At 42.7% G+C, this 21,021-nt stretch overlaps 1 protein-coding gene across 6 annotated transcripts in view; it reads left to right on the plus strand.

Moving 5' to 3' along the window:
- Positions 1–1,079: 1,079 nt before the first annotated feature.
- The window catches only part of HTR1F (5-hydroxytryptamine receptor 1F), a 123,874-nt gene continuing 103,932 nt past the window's right edge, over positions 1,080–21,021 (plus strand). For 5 of the 6 annotated variants that reach the window (XR_008236166.1, XR_008236165.1, XM_052793904.1 and 2 more), the window contains exon 1: positions 1,080–1,425. The gene's annotated coding sequence lies outside the window, so the exon portion shown is untranslated. Of the gene's footprint in view, positions 1,426–3,264; positions 5,624–21,021 lie in introns of those variants that run through there. The other variant, XR_008236167.1, reaches the window with a different exon arrangement.

Here is a 21,021-nt window from a genome sequence, read left to right on the forward strand (position 1 = left end):
GTGGAATAAAAGTTTGCAATGGTACGTAGGGGCTGGTTTCACTGAAACGCATTTTGGTTTGCTTCAAAAACAGAGACTTGTATAAACAGAGGTCCAAGTGAACAACACACATCATGAGCTGAAGGAAAGGGTATACATTATTTACTAACTAGCACCCAGGATTACTTAGTACCAAGGCAAAATACGCATCAGGGAAGTGAATTGCATGCAGCGCGTAAAGAGGAGCTCAAAGCACTGCTTGCAAACAGGTTGTCCGTGTGGTGCTCAGCGTCCTCGGATGATGGCCTGGAAGCAACCACTGAGACGTGTTGAAGCCCGATGCCGAGTGCAGAGAAGAGGGAGAGAGCAAGCGCTGAGCAGGTGTGCAGCTGTTGGTGGGTGCTGAAGAGCCTGGGGCTCAGCCCGGGGACAGCAGGGCGGTTACCTCCCAGGCACGCCTAAGCACATCGCTACGGTATCCCGCTTCAAACGCTCCTGGGCCAAATACATGACTCTGCCAGCTGCTCTTTTGCCTTTGCAGAAGAACTGAGCACATACTTGTCTCCCCTGCACCACATTACACGCAGCTCGGCACCTCTTCCTCTCACAGCCCGGTCATAACGTTTTGGAGGAGGCTACCGCTCTCATCCACGAGCACGCGCTTCCGAGGATGCCAAATCCCACGGGAATCGGGTGCTGGAAACAGACCTTCCCCTTCTTCCCCCCGCAGGAGGCAGAGACTGAGAAGACGACGACTAGGCAGCAGCCTTTCCACCCAATTTAGGACACACCAGGGCCCCCCCCCACCCCGAGGACTCGCGCGGCTCCTCCCAGCCCGCGTCCGGCTCGGGGAGCCGGGAAGGCGGCACAAGGGCCGGGCAGCCCCCGCCAGGGACCCCTCCCGCTCCCCGCGCAGTCAGGCGGGGGAGCCGTCCCTCCCCACGGCACGCTGCACCCGAGCGGGGCGGGGGGACCACCCGGCAGGTAGGCTCATCCCCGCGCCGGCCCGGGAGCCGCGGGCAGCGCCGGTGGAGCCGCGCCGCGCCGCATCCCGGCGCCCTCCCCCGGCGGCGGCTGCCCCGCCCCGCCCCGCCCCGCCCCGCCCCGCCGGCTCCCGCGACGCGCGCAAGTTGCGAGGCGGCGGCAGGGCGCGGAGCCGCCTCGCCCGCAGCCCGGCGGCCACAGGAGCTGCCGGGGCGGCGCCGGAGTTTGCCCGGCCGGCTGGTGCCTCCCCTCCCCTCCGGCCCCCTCCCTCTCCTCCCCGTGTTTTCTTCTTTTTCGTTTTTGGCGGGGGGAGCCGTGGCTGCGGAGGGAAGCGCTTTGCTCTCCGCGCTCCGGCGCCTGCCGCGGTGCGGATGCGTGTGGACGAGTCCTCTTGAAAACAGCTCCCGACGTTTCCAAAAAAACCCAAACCCAAACAAACCACCCACTTGGATAATTAAAACGGTAAATCGAGCTAACTTTTCATTATCTTGCTTGCTGTGTGCTTATATATGTAGATATTTATGGCTTAGCTGGCTTCATTTCGTCATCCTTCGGTTTTCATTAATTAGCTTCTCTTGTGCTGCCGGACAGCTTGAAATATTATTGGGGTTTTGAACAGAGCAGGACTCTGTTTCTGCTTTATCCTAAAGTTGGACTGAGGAATGAAACCCTTTCTAGTTCATACCGGCCTTGCAAATATGTTTACTCGTTTTATTAACCTGAACGTAGATGAGATTTCATGTGGCAGCATCCCTTTGAGTTTGCTTTTCCTTACTTTAATTTCTGCTGATGCAATCTAATACAGCATAGATGTGTGTGTGCTACACACAGGCAATCCTGTATGCTGATTGATTTTGTATGCTGGCATTCACATCTGAAAATCCAAGTAGGCTTTGAATCTCTTTAGTTTATGATGTTAACAACTGAACTGTCTTCCAGTTTTATCCTAATTCAACTTGTGGATCCTGCCAAGACAAGGTCACCCAAACTAAATCAAGTGGTATTTCTCAGCCCTGTAATTATTTAGTTTCCATTTAAGTGATAGAAACATGCTATGGTTTGTACAGTGTGTACAATTTGTGTAGCTTCTTAATCCAATAGGCTTTGGTTTGAGAGGTTATCCATTTCATATAGTCGCTGTATTAGCTGGGTGCTTTATGAGACTGGGCAACCCCAGGCTTTGTGCACATTAGGAAGACCAACTTTAGGAGATTATATGTCTTTGCTTTGTTAGATATTATAATTTCATAGATGTTTATGCTCTTTACTATTAGCTATTCTTCTTGGAGTATTAACCCAGCAGATATTTACCTGAGGAAAATAGAAATGAGAGATCAGTTAAAAAAAAATAAATCAGTGTATACGTGGAAAAAGTTTGCCTTATTCTCTTAAAATAAGAGAAAATGAGAGTGTCAGTTGCGTAGTTGGTAAAAATGACAGACCTGAACTTTGCTGTAAAATAAGAGCTAAACTTCCAAGTTTAACTCAGGAAAAACTTAGCTTACTGTAGACTCTGTTGCTCTTCATTGAGACTGTTTCTTTCCTTTCTGAGAAGTCGGTCATGTATTGATCTACCTACCTGTACATACATGTGCATATACACCTGCACAGGCACACATACCAACCTGAGAGTGTCCAAGCACAGGACGTGTGATTCTAGTTTTTGAGCCATAGAGGACTACAAAAAATGGTGGGTAAAGGAAAAAGGATAGGAGATGTACAACGTTTACTTTTGGGCATATATTTTAGTGACCTTAGCTTGGAGTCTGGTCTCAGTAGTCAAAGAAGAGAGACAGGACCCCACGTGCCCTTCAGAGCACCTAGCATACGCTTCTGTTCTGAACTGCTGCGTGCTGCGATTACATCTTCCTTTGAAATCATCTTCCAAAAACTTATGTTCATCCACCATTTATCTTGTTAGTGCTGAAAATGGGATAGAATATGCATTCATTGATTATTTCTAGTCTGCGAATTATTAAGATCTGTTGACCCAAGAGACAAATATTTTGCTTGGGGGCTAAAAATAAACTTTGTTCACGAACGTACAAATGGCTGTGTGCTGACACTGCACACTAACTTTCTGCAGTATTGTACTGAACTGTAATATGGAACTAGGGGGCATTGTTTCTCCTGCACATAGGACATGGTCAGCAGTGCTGCTCAAAGCATTAGTAACTCCAGGGAATATTACCGTCTGAACGCTACAAAACGTACAGCAGTGACCTGTGCATCAGGCTGTTTTAAGGTACTGTAAGCACACTACTCTTGGTACCTCTGCCTCTTCACAATTACCATTCACAGGTGTGATAGTGCCTTCTTTCTTTGGTGTGATTTCTACCAAGTCTAGATTTCTGCCAAGCCTGTCATAAATATCTGAAAGTTTCTTCATTTTGATTGTGGAGACTGAAGCACTTGGAGTGTCAAAGGAGGAAAAAAAGGTAATCAACTGCAAGCCATTGTGAAATGTTAATACAATAACTTAAATAGACTTTTAGGTAAGCCAGAAATTCTGCTTTCTTAAGACGAGATTAATCAAGCCTCTGGGGTTTTTTTTATTTTTCCCAGAAGTTTTGGACTCTACAGCTCTCACTGCCTTCAGTGAAACCTGCAAATAAGTTTTCTTGTATAGTTCCTTGCAGAGTTCCTCCTCCTTCCTTTCTTCCTCCCTGCCCTGCAAGCTCCAAATTACCTGCTTTTTCATCCAGGCAGCAAATGAAAGGACTAACAGAATACACTCAGGCAGGAGGCACTCACTGCTTGTAGAATCTGACTTTTCAATACCAAGATTCCTCTTGAGGGGTTGCAGACAAAAAGGGCTCACTCTGCACATGACATCTCTCAGATGCTCATGGCATTTTGTGCCAATTCCACTATCTTAGTGTTTAAGAGGGCATAAGTGATTAAAATTCAGATATTTTTAATAACTTACTGATGCACAGCTGTTAGAAGTTAGAACTGGAGTTATTGGATCTGAAAGAGTAATACATTTTGTCCCAATTTCCTTTAAGTTATTAATTGGAAAAAGCCTTATACACTGCCAGATTCAGTGGCTTGCCCCTAGTATTAGCCCTTCACCCAGAAACAGGGAGGAAAAAAATGCATAGCTTCAAAATGAATGAGAAATTGACTTTAAGACAGCTTTAGTACTTGAAATCAGTTTTTATATCTTTGTCTTTTAAATGACTAATCTCTACCTGTGGGTGTCCATTTAACCTGTGAGATAACTTTAGAAACTGCTGGAGGCAATTTGTACTATAGGAGCTTAATTGATTAACGTTAGGTACACAATATAACGCATTTTCAGTATTTGACCGGTTGTATCTCTTGGCTTTGGATGCTTTTTTTTTTTTTTAATGTTACATTCTTGCCTGCAGGGTTTCTCTGTAATTTATGATCACAAACAAAGGTTACAGACTCTCTAATTCAAGCTTCAACTGTTACAGCATTTTTATACAAATGCTCATTTACTTTGTCATAGCATTTAGAAAGAAGGATCAATGTGATCCATTATTCTGCAACTATTGTGTGAAGAAATGATTCTATGAAAAATGTGTCTCCTGATTATATTTTTTTGCAAACTAATTATGTATATCAACACAATATTGCCCTCTACTACTACATTATGTTTCCAAATGTAATAAAGTTGGAGAAGTTTCAATGTAAGAACAAAACAGAGTATTTTTTCAGTTGGCATTTGATGTTCGTGGTGGGAAAGTTGTACAAGGCAGTGGCTCCTGGCAGAGAATCAAGTCCTTCAGTGTATACACTTCACATTTTAATTAAAACCAGGGCACATTTTAGAAAATGTTGGGAATGTGTATTATATATATTGAATGTCGAGTGTTACTTTCATGGTAGTTCATCTTACAAATTAGTGATGGAGTAAGAGAAGGGAATTGGTGGTCGTTTCCTTCACGCTGTCTTCATATCCTCAGTTCTCCTGCAGTTCCTGGAGGAAGAAAAGCACATGGGAGTACAGTAAACTATGCAGACCTAGACATCCTAAGAATTGACTAAACACTTTTGAGTTTACCTTGCCTACAGTAGGAGTGTATCACATTGTAATTTGGGAGGCTTACTTGGAAATGGAAGAGTTATGAAGCTGGGTTTGACTCTTACAGCTGTGCTTCTCTGTGTATGCATTTGCAGGTCTTCTGCAGGAGAAAGGCAGAGCGCCCGAGACTAAAGGCTGGATAGCTAGTTTTAAATAGCAAACATGGCTTGCTCTACCATGAAGCATCTGCAGCTCAGCACCCCAAAAAGCCCTGCTCCCTCATCACTGGCTTCATTGAAAAATGAGAGGATTTCTATAAAGCACTAGTTGTGATAATGTCTTTTGAAAAACTACATCAGCATATAAGCAAGTAGCCTTGTTGAATATGTTTAAGCGTTGTTTCTCCTTGTCAAAATGAAAGCTGAATTTTGAAAGTTTTGGTTTGAGCGGCAAGCAGCCCCAAATTAAAGATAGGGCTTATCAAAGTGAAAAAAATGGCCACGTAAATTCATTTTTTAAATTACTTTTCCCTAGCAAAATATGGGGCCTAATTCACTGCATTTTTTAAGAAACCATTACTCCACTATGTTAAATGACAGTGTTACTTTTTCAGGCTTTGACTGAACAGGGTTTTGTTGATAGTGGAAAATAGAAAGGTTTGATGGCAAAAACATCCAAAAATGAATCAGCAAGTCAGCAGGCCCACGTGCAAATACAGCAGTTATGCCTTAGGTGATGAACAGTTAAAAAGTCATTCTCTGCGACAGGGAATATTGGATTGCAGAGATGGCTTATTAGCAGGACTGTTACTATGAGGTGCAAAGAGAGGCTAAGGTGATCTAGCTACCTACTTGTGTATATAAATATGTGTGTGTGCTTACATGCATATGTACACAAACACACACAGAGGGCAAATATAAAACCCATATGAATGAATAAAAAGCTGCAATGAATTATGAAGGAACATTAGGAATGTGACTTGCTGGAGAAAGAGGAAAGGAGAGCAGAAACAAAAACTGAGAGTCACAGAAAGGTCTGATCCATTATGTATATTTTGGACAGAGTAGGCGAGAAGGACTGGAACTGGCTTACCTAACCCAGAAAAGCTACTGCTTGTGCAGTAATGAAAGGTGATTAGAATTTGATGGATGTTTTATGATAACACAAAGCCAGGAATTCCTCCAAGGGGTACTTTGTACCTATTGAAGTGTGGTTGTATTTGGCAGCTTCTCCAGACTTAAGGAGAACTTCTCAACTCTGCTGCTGTAAGTCACAATCAAAAACACGACAATTTTAGAAACTTTTGACCTTCAAAGTAGAATTTATGAGTGTTTAAGTACTATACCTGTAACTGTCTAGTCCTGTCTGCAATAGCAATTATGGGCAAACAGACAACAGATTCCTCTTCCCCCTTTTTCATAATGGTGGGAATAAAAGTTTATTTTAATCAAGTTTCATTCCTTTTGCCCATAGTAACACTTCCTTCCTAGAGCTGTCTGCAGCTGGTTCCTACAGCAGCTGAAGGAGGAGAGCAGAACAGTTGGCTTGGGTCTTTTCATGGACAGGGATGCCAAATGTTCTCTGCTTATTGCTTCCTACCTCTGACAGAGGACACGGTGCTCAGTGAATCACTCTTAAGGTCAGCAGCGCAGTATGACTTCAGCATCACATTGCATCTTCTCTCCTCCCTCTTTCTCCCAGTCTCACCATCTTTCTTACCTCCCAGCAGCTAGGTTTCAGGCGGACCACACTCTCCTCATCCTCAGCTGTTTGAGTTTCCTGGTCTTTTGACTTCCTGGATTGCTACTGATTGTACTCACGTGAAAGCACTGACACTGCCCTGACTGAAAACTTTCTCTGTGGGCAGCAATAATCATTGTGGCTGTTGTTTTACCCCGAGTCCAGAAACCAGTGTGCATAAGACTTATTGTAGGGCTGCTGCAGCGTATGAAAACCAAGCATTTTCTAGTTGTAAGTGCAGATGATTTCTTTGTATCATAATCACATTTGTTAGTCTCTAGATGCATAGATTTGGGCCATGATTGGAGCTTTTGCTGAAGAAGAGTGATCCTTCCTCTGGGAGAAAAGGAACACATTCCTGTCTTTTTACCTAGCATAAACACTGTTGATTGATAGCATTATATCTATTCAGTTCATTTGTACTAAGTGTAAGATTATCTACGAAGTTCAATATGGAAAAAAAGTAGCTATCAGTACTCATTCTCTTAGCCTTAGCTTTGTGCTAGATTATGAAAGATCAGCATGGCTTGGACAAACCACTGTAGTAGGCGGTGATGGAGCCCACGGAGTACAAGTTTCCTAACTCATTGTGATGACTGTGGTTCACTGAGTCACTGATGAGAAGGGGGTGCTCTGAAACCAAGAGACAAGTGAAACAGAGAGGTCTATTATCAAAAGATGATTTTGGGGAGAGATTTGAGGCCACGGTTTATTGGTATCTCAACCACTAGAGGATGTAGACAAATTTGGACCACACCTGTATTGTTTACCAATCAGTTATCACAGTATTTTCCTCCAGCTGGAGGAAATAATAATAAATCCTAGCAACTACAGGACAAGCTTCTAACATTGCCACAGACACAAAGCAATAAATGTGGCTTGGGTGAAAACAGTAGGAGGAGTGTGTACCACTGTCCGGAAAACTTTACTCAGAAAATAGGTCTTGATAACTCATTACAACAACTACTTTCAAGTTGTAAGGCTTGCACCACTTGTGATTGTCCAGGACACTCTCCTGGGTATCACATAATGTTTTAATTAATAGTTTAACAATAATTAGTGTTTAGTTATTCATTACCAGTTTAGCTGAGGGAATAACTTGTACACTTGGTAAGTGTGCAGGTGATAAAAGGTTCAGGAGGAATGCAAACGGGTTGAACAATTGAGTTAGAATTTAAAGTTGTTTCAAGAAATGTAGCTGAATAGAACAAGTATCAAGGATACTCTTGGGCAGGACCAACCAAGAGTGCAAATGTAACAGCAGAAATGACTGACTGGGCAGAAATGTACATCCCAACATGTGTCAGCAACATCACAGAGCTGATTCATGTTCAGATGATGTAACCAGCGGATGCCTTTTGAAAAACTGCTGCATGGCCACCCACATCCTGAATCTGGGCACGTGGGGAACAGAGAGAGCTCTGCAAGGGGAGACGTGCTCTGGAGCCGAGGTGACCCCAGCGCGGGCACTGCCTCACTGGGGGGACACAGCCAAGCGCAGGCCGGGAGAGCCAAGTGGTGGTAATGGGACCCATGGACAGACCCAGCACAGCGAGGGGTTGAACCAGGGCCAGGGGCTACCCAAGGGAGCAGCCGGGAGCAAAAAATGACATTGACATTATTTAATAACATAGAAAAAATCCAAATGTACTGGACAAAACAAGCAAATAATATAATTATCTGCTGAAGAAAACAGGGAAGTCAAACTTCAGAAGTCTAATAGCATTTTGGTCTCTGTAAAAGATGCATTTAAGGTTGTTGATTTCTTTCCTAGGGAAATAACTTCCATTCTGTCCTCTCTAACACTTGTATCTACATAAACAATCTTCTATATTGGGTTTGCCCAACATAATGGCATCATTACCATCTCTTCTGCACAAAGGATTTTTACATTAGGGTTATAAATTAAGCTCATTCTCACTCTGCCTTTTACTGAAGGCTTTTAATTTTTTTTCTTCCAGCCAAACCTCACTCTTCTCAAGGACTGTACTGCAGGTCTTATTAAGAAATTACCTGAAGACTGACAGTTGCCAGTGGCAAAAAAGGTCTCTGCTGTTTTGGAAAAGATGAAATGTGTGTTTCTTTTCATTGAGACCAAAAGCCTTGGGTGGTTGTGGGATTTGGTTTTTTGTTTGTTTGGGTTTTGGTGCTTAATTAATATTTCAGGATGTTTATATCTAGAATAAACAACTATTTTCTATTAATAATGAGGATCTGTGGGTATGTGTACACTGTCACTTCTGCCGTTAAGTCCCTATCTCCTGATCATCCAAACTGCATGAATGTTAGTTTGTTTGGACCCTCTTACAGAGCAAACCAATCAGTTTCCTCCAAGACAAAAGCCAGGTGTGGATTTGGAGAGGATTTGCTGAGGAGACTATTTCAGATAAGCACAATAGCTGAGACCATACCCAGATTGGGATCTTTCTGTCCTACATAGTATTTTCCAGCAGACCTTCTGTGCTTAAGGGCTCACATGCCCTCAGGCGATGTCCAAGGCCATGCAGCCTACCTCTCCCTTGGTAGTATGCTATCAAACTACCATTCCACTGGGTCAGCCATCACATCAATTCAGGTATTTTGAACCATAAAACCTCTGAAAAATAGTAATAATGTCTCAGCCGCAGGGACCTGTGTCAGGTGCCATGCAGTGGGGGCACAGCTGTTTGCACCGCTCTAAATGGAGTTCACATGAATATTGTGGGCACCAGCCATACTTAGGCTAGGGAGCAGGGATCTCACAGCAATACAGGCATCTCTTCTGTTTGCTTAAGATATACTTGGTTTAGGCTTAAGGTTTTTGTTTGCATTTCAGATTTTGACAATGGCCTAGTGACACGAATAAGTTTTCTCCTTGGGCAAAGGAGACTAGGCACTCTTCAGTCCAGGGCAAGCCAGACAGACGACAAATGAAAGCAGCAAGATGAGCAGCCTAGGATGCCTGCATTAGTTTTTGGCACAAAAGTCAGTGGTGCTTTGAACTATCTGTAAAGACAAATTTCACCTAGAAAAGACCGATCTTTGGATACAGCCACTAAAGGAAGACAAGTAAAGAGGGCTTAAGTGTGGAGCCTGCCCGTGACTGTCTGTACTAGCAGCAAGTACCTGTAAGTTGTGGGCTATCCAGATCCCCAAGTAACAGCAAAGAATAGGAGCTTTCCAAACGCTGACAGTTTTCTAGAAAATGACTTGTTCTTTGGTGAAGCATTTGCACAGTCTCTGGTGAACAACAGTCTGAGCTGTGTATATACGGTATTGTTACACGAATTGATATTCACAGTGGAATTCTCAATCCATTGTAGCCACCTAAAAGCCAAGTGTGTCATCTGCACTTAAATATGTGACCTTTAATCAGCAGCAACAGCTCTGGATGTATATCTTGGTTTTAAGATGACCTATTAAGCTGTAATCTGTAGCTGCTTGACCTATAGCAGATAACACCATGAGGAGAAACAAGAGCTAAAATGGAAAATAGCTTTACTTGCTTTTGTTAACATTCATCTGACACTCCAAAAGGCTACAGCTGGGCCAACACAACCACATATGGAGTGCAAGTTCACCATGATGGTATGCCTTAATTACCTCTTTCTAGTGCGTTTATGTTTCTTCTCTCAATTCTCAGGTAAGAAGTCAAGTCTGCTGCTCATTAGCCCCATGCTTGATCTTGTACTGAAACTATTTATTGGCTTTCCTGGTAGTTTGTTAGACTAATGGCACACATTTCTTGTTATATATAGCTACACATAAGAAATAAGCAGACCACATTTAGTCATTTCAGTCATTTCAAACTACTAAATCTCTCTAATAGAACAAAGAAAAGGGGTGCATAGATGGATTGAAACTTCACCTATTTTTTAGTGTTAAGAAGCTAAATTCAAAAAAGGTACCAGAAAAGGGTGAAAAATATTAATTAGGAAAACCAGACATTAGATTTACAGTGAGATTCTTTGGTTTTTTTCAGACATTATCCTTCATAAGCAGCTGCTGTCTCAATGGTGCACATCACTGGTTACATGAAAGATTTCTGTCTAAAGCATGACATTTAATTTCAGAAAAGCAGTCATTAATTTCTAACTTCAAAAGTCTGTAAGGCATGTCAATCATTACTGACAACTAATGAAAATTCTGAATGCAGCAATACCTTATTCTTTAAAAAGAAGATAAATGCATCTTGCACACTTTCAGGGCTATGTAATACAGCATTCTGCCATGAACAGTACTTCTGAATATTTAAACACAGTTTCCTACTTGGTACTGGTGGGAAAAAAAAGGAGAAGGCATAAGGAAAAGGCTAGGTTGTGAAACCAAAGAGGAGGGGAGGCAAGAAGAGTGGGAGGAGCTGTCACTCGCAAGAGCAGCCCTCAAACTACGGTGACTAGGTAAGAGAATTTTGTTTAGGTGCAAAATGTGAAATGCATGTTGACACTTAAAAACTGGAGAATAAAACTGAGGGATGCTAACCCTCAGACTAGAACTACATAGTTTTGAAAACACATTCTGCCTTCAGCATCAAAATGTTTCTCATCTTGTGCTCTGAGGAGCTAACGTTGAAGAACAACTGTAAATGATGGAGGTGGGGAAATAATATTTGTGGTGAACCATATACCCACTGAAACAATGCCACTTAAAGTGGTAAATTCTTTGTGAATACACCCGAATAGTTTTGCCAGAACAAACTTTGACAAAACATTATTGAGCACAGAGTCCTTCATATTTTTAACAGTAAAGGAGGATCATTGCAACAGGATGGCAGTATTTCTGTTTCCCTAATAGTTCAGTAATTAGAAAGCACATTCTAGACACAACTACTTGCTCTTCAGGGGTTTCGCTTCTTGCAGCAGTTTTAACCTCATGAAGGACCATGCTCTCTGGCTCTCCTGCTCCTCCTGCACATTACAGGCTGTTCTCAAAACAGGCTTGGAGCCACGCAACAGCAGCAAGAATGGCTCTCTAAGCAGCTTGTTATGGCAGTCTTGAAGGTATAAATGACCTGGTTCGAAGCACCTTTTTTCCTCCGTTTAAGAGGAGGGCCTGAAATGGGCTTTGGTTAGTAGCTGTGAGGGGAGAGTAGGAAGAAACCAGCACTTTGTGTTGCTAGGTGTGCAGGTGCCCACACTTTGAACTGCTTCACCCTTTCCCCAGCACAGGCAGAGCTGACCTCTGCTGGAATAAAAGTGTATAAAAAGAAAATCAAGGGATTTGATTTACATCCAAATTAAGAGAGGAACATATTTTGGCAAACTCATCTTTTCAATACCTGTTTGCAGAAAAACCCATTCAATTATTCTTTCTCAAGACCTGTTTGTGAAGGCTAGTTGATGCAACACATGAAAACCAGGGAAAAACAATACACTAGAAGCATGGTGTCTTTGTTGCATCCATGTAAATCTCTTGCAAGAATGAACTGTATCTGCTGTATTTGGACATATCCTGAGGCAAGGATGGAGAATAAGGAAGATGAGTCCTGATTCTCTTTGGCAGATGCTTTCCATTGCAGATCCACAGAGACACTTCTCCTCCTTGAGGGACTCATGTGGTCTCCACTACTGCAGTATCACCTGTTTTTTACTGAATGTCCCACCACAGTCTGTAAGGTGGAAACGTGGCTGTTCCATTCATTTTATTGATTCAGAGAGAGGCAGACCCTTGCCTATGGACAAAGTCAGGGATTTTGCCTCTCATCTTCCCAGTAACACAGCAATGAAGCTGACTGACCTCAGGTGTGTGGTGAGGATAAACTGGTGACCGTCTGCACCGTTACCAGGACCATTGCAACATGCATATCAGCTTGTAACAGCCAAGAGGAACTTCATCTAGTGGTTTAGAAATTGCTCTTCTCTGTCTCCATCAGAAAATTCACAAGAAAAAGCTTTGTACAAAATATTGGAAAAACAGATTTGGCCAGAATTTATCTGGCAAAAAATGGGATTAAAATGGACTTAAAATGTGGAAAGATGAGAAAGCAAATAATATTTTTCTGGCCTGGATGTATCTGTCTGCTGAAATCTGACTTCCAGCATGTATCAAAGAGGTATGTAACCAATAAAAAGAGGGGACAGTACATACGTCTTTACTTCTTTCATAAACCTGTGAGGCACCTTGGTGGAAGTGGCACGGGAATCTAGATTGAAATACAATGCAACAGCAAAGAGCCTAAGTTAAAGGCAGACTGAGAGATGTGTTGAAAATACATGTAGGCTGAAGCACCATTTACACAGGAAGGAGCACTGTAAACATCAGGAGCTGCTTTAATTCATCAGAACTTACTTCACTTAGAAATGCGATTGTGACCTTTTTACTGCCAATTCTTTTCATAAAAGCAATACTTATTCTAGGTGTGACCAGCTTGTTTGTTCCCTTAACTGTTATGGAGAGAACTACTTTTGCAATGTCATAAATTTGTGATGCCTTTTCTGCATATCTAATGTGTAGTACACTTGTGACTAAATGATTTTTACCTTCTCATTTTTTATTGAGATGATATTGTGTAGACTTCTTTGGCAGTAACCTGACATAAAGCTTTGTCTGTTGAGCCCGAACACATTTACCTTCTGGAAATGCATTCATTTAATCTAGAGAAGCATAGGTCATTTGAAGAATGATAACATTACATGGTCAGCCTGAAAATTAAGCCATTTCTATAAAAGACGTTTGCTCTTGTACAGCTGTAGGTATGAGTCACTGACCTAAGAACTCAAAGTATTGCAGGGATATTAAGAATACAAAAATAAAGATTTTAACAAATTGGTGAAGTAATCAAAGACGACAGGAAATAAAAGACTTGTTCGTCCTGACTGAAACAGAAAGCTTATTTCTGGGTAATGAGAACAGATCATACCCCTCATGTTCCCTGTTACAAATCTTCTGGACCAACACCTGTCAAGTAAGTGCTATCGCTGGATGTACTGCCCTTTAAAGAGCTGTAGGAATCAATGAGAGTAAGGATCAAGAAGTATTGCCATTGCTTTCAGTAAGAAAGACATTGGCACCCTGTCTCCTTTCTTCACTCTCCTCTTCCTGCCTACGACAGCTGCCAGCTCTGACACAGATGAGCTGCAACAAAGAAATATCCTGGAGGAGTGGAGAGACCCCATGGACAGAACTGTTCTCCTTCTCAGACCACAGCTACCTCCCAGCCAGGGAAGAGGAAGTAGTTTTGATTGAGGGTGGAAAGGGGGAAACAAGGGGAGAAAAATACCTTTCTTCCTGACTTCGCATCTTCACCTCTTTCTAAAACCTATCCTAAAAGCGAGAATCAGTTTTTCTTCTGTCTCTGTAGTGGAGGGAGATACAAGAATCTGTTCTCACCTCTCTCGTTCAGTGCCTCTGAGAGTGAGCAGTGTCACACCTAGCTTTCAGGCAAAAGCCTTAACTCCAGCATCTAGAGGGGAGCAGCTCACACGTTACAATAAACTGGCTTAGAGTCAATTCAATTTAGATCAAAGTGATGATAATGTGCTAAAAGAAGGAACTAAAGAGGTAATTCAGAAGATGTTTCTGCCTTCTGAAAGGTTATCCAGCTAGCTACTCTTAGGCTTTTTGTTTGTTTGCAATTTAGATTCCAAATTACTTCTAAGTACTAGGTGCCCAGACCCAATTTTTTTTCTGTGCAAGTGCTTGTCTGTTTTTTTACCCTGTTTTATATATGTGATTGGAGTAGCAAATGGGAGGTAGAAGAAGGGTCCTTATCAGAACTAAGGAAATATATAAACAAATAAATTGAAGACTTAAAAATATTCCTAGTGCAGTCTGTGCTTTTCAGATTCTCCACTGTGATAAGGAGGCTGTGCCACAGCCTGTGGCACTGGGTTATGTGTGGGACTATGAAAGCAAAACCTTATTTGAACAGGCTGTCCTACTATTAACTTAGAATCATAGAATCGTTTAGGTTGGAAAAGACCTTTAAGATCATCGAGTCCAACCATCAACCCAACACCACCATGCCCACTAAACCATGTCCTGAAACTCGCCACCTCTCAGGCACACACACAAGCCACCACCACCCCTCTATGACTGGCACTGACTACAGCACTGCTTGTGAGGGAGTTCTGAAGGCAGGAGGCTTGTCTCGGGGAACAGGGTTTGGACCACGCTGTCTGCGAAACTGCCTCTCCTCCTTGCACCATGCTGAGGAAACCAAGCTAATGGAGGTACGAAAGCTGCTGCTACCTTCAGCCTCATGTGGGCTGTGAGGGATCTGCTGGTTCTGGAGTTTCCTCCACTGCCTGATTCCTCTAAATGATGGGCAGTGTTCTCACCCTGGAGAACATGCCCCATGCCAGCATTTGTGAGTGGGCTGCAGGGTGGTTCTTCCTTAGCAAAAAGGCAGGAGCCAGGCTGGCCTCTGGGATAATGCCTGCTTGTTTGGAGCATGGAAACAGAAAAGCCATTTCTGAGCTGGGGGAAACATTAATGGATTGCAAAAGTTCAGCAAGTCTGAACTAGGCATTCCAGTAAGAGCAGTATTCAAAATATAAATAAACATATTAAAGATAATCTTAAAGAGGCTGCTAAATCAAAATGCAAGAGAATAAACACAGACGATAAGAGAGAGATGGAATAATTACAGGCAAGAGACTGAAATAGAACTTCTGTTATATCATCTACCTATTTTTCCCTCATACCACCCTAGCGCTCTCACTAGACCTTTCTGAACCACACAATATACTGTCAGTTCAGCCTTAACAGAGCACTATTTGGGGTTAAGGTACTGTGATTAAAAACTCACAGAGACTGTAACAGAATAAATCAAATTATGTAAGTAGTTAATTGTCATAATTTGAAATTACTTATATCTTTTATGCAATCAGAATCACAATCTAGGCTGTTAGCAACTACTTTGAAGTATTTCTGGACATAGTTTATGAATGCTGAAAGGGAGGGTAGCAAGCCATTTTTGTAAGCAAGTTTGTAATACTGAGTCTCGCACTGGGATATACATAAAAGTCACTTCAACAGTGATGGTGTAATGGCCAGTTCAGCAACATCTGATATGCCAAAGTACAATCAGAAGCAGTGCAAGCAGGAATCACAGAGCTGGTTTGAGGAGGGAAGAAGGGCAGAGACCATGTGAAAGAGCTTTCCACCCTGCGGGGAGCCCGAGGCTGCCACAACACAGCTCTTGGAGTCGCTGCTGGCCCATGGCTTAGGTGGTTTGTGTTTAATTTCATCCTCTGCCAAAGTGTGTGACCTTGGTCTCACCATTTAGACTCCCTGTGTCTCACTTTCCTGACTCGTAAGGCAAGGTGAGGAGCATTCCTCTGTTTAACAAAGAACTAGGAAGAAAAATACATTGAAGAGTAAGAAGTACTTGAACTCAGCAAGGAAGGGCCATGCATGTATTGCTCAGATTGACAGACCTTCCTGCGATGAGCTTCCCTGCAGCTTCGAGTTCAGGGTTACTCAGTCTGTTGTCTTGGCATGGGAACATGTGAAATACCTGCAAATAAGTTTTAAGCAGGGAATGCAGTTCTGGAGGCCTCCACATAAGAGATGTACCTCTGATTTTATCTGTAGCCTGCCATAAGTTTAAAGGACAAGAATCAGCAAATGGTGGTTTGGTCTTACAGCTCTTCCCTCCCAGCAAGGTGACAGAAGGCTTTCACAGCTGGTTCTGCAGACCTTCACAAGACGTTTCCATCTTCCCTGCACGCAGCAATGTCAACTGATCATTGATTTTCAATACAGCTTTTCATCACTGAAATGTTGACACTTTAATTATCAGGAGGCCCTGCACAGGTTGGAATTAAAAAAGTAAGAGTGCTTATATCATAGAGGCTAGTATAGCGACTCCCAACAAGTTATTTGAGCAGTGAAACTTTTGAAGCTTGCTTTCCTGTATTTCTTGTTCTTATAAAAGTTTTCAGCCCTTCTGTTCCCTCATACAGATTCTCTAATGTCTAATAATAAGTTGAACACATGCTGTGGCCTTTCCATTGACAGGGGCTTGCCTTGTCTCTATTTGGCAGCATGTTTTCATCAAATGTATAGGGACTTTTCATCTCTCTGCAAGTTTAGTTAAAACTGGGCAATGAGTTCAAAAGGAACTCATGGGGACTAATAGACAGCACGATCTTGTAAGCGTCATTTCCCAAGGAAGCTGGATTTAAAGACTAGCAGCTGGCTATGTGGTAGGCTAATTCAAACCTTCCGTAAAAAAAAAAGGTGAGAAAATTTTTTTTTTAACAATGTTAATTAGCAGAGTTTCAGTCAGAGGGAAACCGACTCCCCAAATTATTTTTTTTTCATGAATAGGGTCTAGAAGAAGGACAGTTTTATGTCCTTATATAACTAGTAAAAATTACTTTTTTAAAGTGCCCTTTTTTATTAATTACTGGCGATTTGCTTTGTCAGGGATTTCCACTGCATGGTATCTCCTTTGAAGTAATTGCAAAATGATTATCTCTTTAAGGTTGTTTTGAGCAACATGACGGAAGACTCCTATAGCCTGTTTTCCGACTGGAATTTTTATCCTTCTTGATTATCAGCTGTGTTCCCATGACAATTCCTTTACTCACGCATCCCAGAATTAGCTCCTAACACGTTCCAGCCTGATGGTACATCAAGCCCACTCAGTGCTCTGGAAACTACACGTATGCAATAGGCTCTGAATGTGTGGGGAAAGGAAGGTCTCTAATTTGGGTATTAAGGCTATGTGATTGAAAGATGGGAGAAGAGATGGACAGAAGGGAGTGGAGGAAGTAAAAGATGCTTAGGTTTATTCCTTTTTTTTTTTTTTTTTAAATTGAAATGCCTCATGTCTGTAGGATAACATCTATATAATTAGTATATACTTTCAGTGAAATGGAACACTTGCTTGAAAATGACTTATCAATTTATCTTCAGAGTCAGCTGATAAGGCAAGCAGTTCTATATGTTGAGTTAACTTTCCTGCAGCTTTCCTTCACTGCACCCTCAGTTTACCTGGAAGCTTACTGTTTCCATGAGGTGCCTAGGTGTCATTTCCACTTTAAATGCTGCTGCATAGCTGGGTACATTCCAGATGCAGAACTACACACTTTTCTAAAGATTGCAACAGTAATCTTAGTCAAAACCTGAGGAAATCCTAGCAGAGATCTACTCAAAAGAAACACCTCTGTGCTCAGTTCTAGCTGCCAGAATAGTGCCAGACCTGATGGTATACATGCAGCAGGGCCACTAGCTAAGAAGGGAGCATCTGGCTACTCCACTACTGCAAGCTAATTCAAGGTCTGTTGACAAAAAAAGCTCCCAGCAGGTGCTGGGTTGGCTCCAGACAGCACTGGTGGTTTGCTAGGAAGACCACCATCACACTCCCATGTTTTGTGGCCCACACTAATGTTTCTCAGCCAAGGCACGATGAATTCCAGCCAGGAGTCCTAATAGATCTTTGTGGACAGCCAACACTGCTAGCAGAACATGCCCAACTCTAATACAGCTACCTAGATTGCTGCTAGCTAACTTTTTTCTGCCAGTAGTTAAAGTTCACAGACAAAAGCCCTTCTGAGGCTTTCTGGACGTTTTAACCCCAGCCTGTTCTCATGAAGCTGTCTAGATTGTAGAAGTAAAGCTCTTCAACATGTCCCCATCTGAGAACAGCCTACCATCTCACCATCTGTCACAACAGCATTTTCTAACATTTTCTTCTCCCTCTTGGTGCTTCTTATGCCTTTTCAAAGTTTGCCCTCTGGCATTCTCCAAATGGCACAGCAGTGTTAAGCAGTGACAAATACACCTCGGGACACCTGCATTTATGGAATATCAAAAAGTCTCCTTCCTCCCAGCTAACCACCTTTTCTAACTCAGTATGATGGTACCACAAGGGTTAAAAAAACAAGCTTATTATAATGCAAGCATGGTTACCAAGATAGCAGGTATAGGAGAAAATGCAGTTGAGACAGTAGTTTGCTTTACAGTTTGAATGATGCTCTGAGCTTTCAGCTACCTTTACCTTTTGTGAGATATATTACCCAAAGTAAGACATTTAAAGATGCATACAGATTTTAAGATACTCAGTTTGCATTAATCACAGTCTCAGCACTATTAATGATTTGATTTCAGAAAAGTTATTGCAAAGGTATATTTTTGCTACACAATTCGTGCAGACCTTCAGATGATCTAAAACCAAATTTAAAGTAAAGATAATACATTCAAAGGCCAGAGTGTCTCTCTGAGGGATCACCTATAAAAGTAATATTGACCTCTCATCCTCACAGAACCTCTGTGAGAATCCTTCCAACAGAAACGTTGCTGCCCATTGCACCAGCTGCCATTGCCATTTCAACAAGACCCTTTTTGGTCCTTGGTGGCAAACCTCCTGATTACATCTGCCCCCCACTCTAAGGATAGCCAGCAGAATTGCACAAGGAGGTTACTACTTTTTTCTCTGCCTCTCACCAATTTCCCAACAGCCCTTCCACCTATTCAAAACCACAGAAGCACCCTCCAAGTCCCTGTGCCAATGCTTGTCTCCAGGCTGAGCCCAGGGCTCAGCTTAGCCCAGGAGGAGACCATAGGAGGGGAATTCCAAGACTGAGGGAAACACAAGGCATTAGTGTTGCTGTGGAGATGAAAATTAGCACAGTAACTATTGTGTTCTGTTTCAAAGCTTCCCAGTCTCCAGTTTTAACTCCTTCCCCCGCTCCACCACTGCTTCAGTTCTGTCCCAGCAACATCCCAGCACACCTGACAGATTTCTGGGTCAGGAACTAGGAACTAGGAACAGCAGAACATATAAGAACCTGAAGTCTGGCCAGGGTCCAGAAAAGGGGGAGAAAAAAGTGAGGGAAGGTCTTTTAGAAAGAGGAGAGGATAAAAAGAAAAAAACCAAACCAAAAGAGGGTTCTGAGAGGCAGGTACATGGAAAAACAGCTTTTGGAGATGGTGCAGGAACAGACAGAAATGGAAAATATTTAGGTACCATATGGTTACCCTCTGCTCTTCCTTAATGAAGCTCTGCCCCTCATGGAGAGCAATGCACAGGCTGTACACCACTCAGCAGTGAATACCGAGACCGTCATCTTCCCTCCTGTATGCAACAGCCTATCCCTTTTCTTCATCATTGAGAGAAAAAGCAAAGCTTCTAGGAAGCAGATACAACATCACGCTTTCTTCCAAGAGGAAGAGCAAAAGTCAGAATGAATTCAGTAACTTTAAACATAGTTTTCCACATCCACATTGTTACATTCAATTAGATGGTTGTGCCATTTCTGATGGGGTTTATGTTCCAGTGCCCTGAAGCTTGCACTGCTTATGTACAAGTTGTTGTTGACATGAGTTCAATAGCCTTCAATAAAATCACCCATGCTGTAAACATAATGCCCTACCCCTCTACAGACACACTGGAAAAGCATTAAAAAGGGGTAATAAAGATTCAGTTGAATTTGTAGGTGAAAACTAGGAGGACAAGGTGTTTCTGATCCACTAGGCTTCAAATTTAACCGCATGTGCGAGAGGCAGCATCACCAGCTGTGTAAAGTGTCTCTGAACGTATCTTTCACCTGCCAATAACTTTGCTTCTTGCTGCCGCAGCCATTGTGCAAAACCCAGCGAACGAGTCTCGCTCTGCTACCTCTGGCTCTGCAGCAAGCACCACCTTTGTTCTTTCAATCTTCCAAAATCATATTCCTCTGCAGCCACCAAAAGCACAGCTGAACTTTCAGTTTGCCTAGCTAGTGAAAGACACCATAAACCAGTTGATAAGCAGAGGATAAAATGTGCCTCCCAGGAGAGCAGCAGGATGCCTGGCCTGGCTTGGCCACCCTCTGCCAGGGAGTGGGGCTCCAGCCGCAGGGAAAGCAGGCTGCAAAAAAAGCCTAAATGCAGCTGGGGGACATTCACACTTAAGCCATTGTTACATATCCTCATCCTGCATCACGTCCTTTCCTAAAAACGAATATTGATTTTCTGAGCCCAGAAATTGAGCTATTGGAAGTTCATTTGGTGCAGGCAGAGCTCACCAAAACTACCCCTTAGATCTTATCCTCCTTTGTCCAAAGTGACATAGCAATTGGCTGTTCATGCCACCTGGCTGTGCAATGGCACACACAGAGAGCAGCATCCCCACAGTGATGACTCTGGGCATCTCGCTGCACCACCTTCCTTCCCTGCTGGCTGACAACAACTTGAAAATGGGCATAGTTTGCAAAAGACACATGAATGATACAGCTGACTCTTGAGTCTTTGCTGCTCTCCAGTTCCAGCATTCCCAAAGCTTCTTATACAGTTTCTAACTGACCTGTGAGGGTAAAAAATAAAACACAGCAAATTGCCTCCAGCCCCACGATGGGAGAGAGCACCATGAGACTAACTTTTGGTGCGGTGTTGTGGTGTCAAAGATGCACTGC

This window comes from Harpia harpyja, chromosome 8 (assembly GCF_026419915.1).
Source record: "Harpia harpyja isolate bHarHar1 chromosome 8, bHarHar1 primary haplotype, whole genome shotgun sequence".
NCBI lineage: Eukaryota > Metazoa > Chordata > Aves > Accipitriformes > Accipitridae > Harpia > Harpia harpyja.